Genomic DNA, 1,690 nt, shown 5'->3' on the forward strand with positions numbered 1-1,690 from the left:
AGGGGGGGAGATGGTGCTGCCTCCATAAGGGCTCTCTGCAAAACAGACGCTGTTACTTTTCACCTTTTTTTTTCTTTGTAAAAGTGAAAGTCCACTTGGGACTTCCTTTGGTTAGCCAAAAACAGGTACTAGCTAATGTAGGTGTTTCGTAAAAGCAGAGTTTCGAAAAGTGGGGGGTGCCGTCTATCCATGTGAAATTCCCATAACATAAAATCCACCATTTGAAAGTGCACAATTCAGTAGCATTTAGTGCATTCACAATGTTGTGTGGCCACCGCTTCTACTTAGTTGGAAATAAGGATTTCTAAAACATGAAAATGACTAAAACACATCATTTTGTTTCACATCAGGAGTTCCTTGAGACACATTCTGGGATAAACAGACGTGAAGACCAAAGATTCAAGGAAAATTAATGAGAGAAAAAACTCACAATTGAGACAATTTTATTCTCTTAATCTCCCCCTTCCCCAACTGTAGGAATTGGGGGGCGGGGAGGCGGAGGGGAGGGCGGGGAACACCTTTATGGTGCTTTCTAGTCTGTGGAATGCCAGGATCTATTGCAGGAGTCTTTGAGAATAGGAGTTGGATGCAGCCATGGTGTGGGTATGTCTGCATAATGAAGGACAGGAACAGCAAGTATTTATTAATTTTTATCCTCACCTGAAGATATTTTTCATTGATTTGAGAGAGAGAGAGATGTGAGAAACATTGATCACTTTCCTCCCTACTCACCTCCACCGGAGATCAAACCCACAACCCTTCAGTGCACAGGATGACACTCCAACCAACTGAGCCTATAGGATATTAAATATACACTAGTGGCCCGTTGCACGAAGATTCACGCAATAGGCCTTCCTTCCCCTGGCTGCTGGCACCAGTTTTCCTCCGGCACCTGGGACCCAGGCCTTTGGTCTGACTGCAGCAGCAAGGTTTGGCTTCTCTGCTCCAGCTGCTCCCAGCCCCTCCTTTTTTTTTTTCCAGTTCCTTGAGCAGAGGCCAGGGCTGGCTGGATGCCTGGGTCGCCCTTGGCGACCCAGGCCCCCAGTCACTCCTTGAGTGGAGCCCAGGCTCCCAGCCCCTCCTTGAGCGGAGTCCAGGGCTGGTGGGAAGCTTGGCTTCCTCCGTCACTGGGAGCAACCCAAGCTTCCTGCTCGCTCCAGCTCTGTGACTGCCACCATCTTCAGTTGTCTTCAGTCTTCGCCCCACGCCTGCATGCTGGGGTTCTTGTCCCAGCATCAAGAAGGGTTCAGGAATCTGGAAAAGGGGCTATGCGTAGATGGCATAGAAATCCAGAGACTAATCAAGAGTCGTAGACGAGATATAATTTTGAAAGGCATTGGGGGTCAGAGGACCTTCAGCTAAAGGAACTGAAGACTCCCTCCTTGTCTAGGACCCTTGCTTTTATTAACACAATTTGTCCTAAGGCAAGGTAGAGATAATACACTTCAAAGGGTAAGTTTTCAGAGTTTTACTCCCTAGGAGAAACCAAGATGGTGGCATAGGTAAACACCGGAGATTGCTGCCTCACACAACCACTTCAAAAATACAACTAAAAGACAGAACGGACATCATCCAGAACCACAGGAAGGCTGGCTGAGTGGAAATTCTACAACTAGAAGGAAAGAGAAGAGCACACAGACTCAGAGGAGCTACGAAAGTAAAGTGCAGAGGTACGGAGGCTCCGGCGCGC

The 1,690-nt window shown here is 47.8% G+C and overlaps 1 protein-coding gene across 1 annotated transcript in view; it reads left to right on the forward strand.

The window, feature by feature from the left end:
- The window catches only part of LOC102248448 (arylacetamide deacetylase-like 3), a 12,649-nt gene that overhangs the window by 4,799 nt on the left and 6,160 nt on the right, over window positions 1-1,690 (forward strand). The gene's annotated exons all lie outside the window — the stretch shown is intronic.

Source organism: Myotis brandtii, unplaced genomic scaffold (genome assembly GCF_000412655.1).
Source record: "Myotis brandtii unplaced genomic scaffold, ASM41265v1 scaffold410, whole genome shotgun sequence".
NCBI lineage: Eukaryota > Metazoa > Chordata > Mammalia > Chiroptera > Vespertilionidae > Myotis > Myotis brandtii.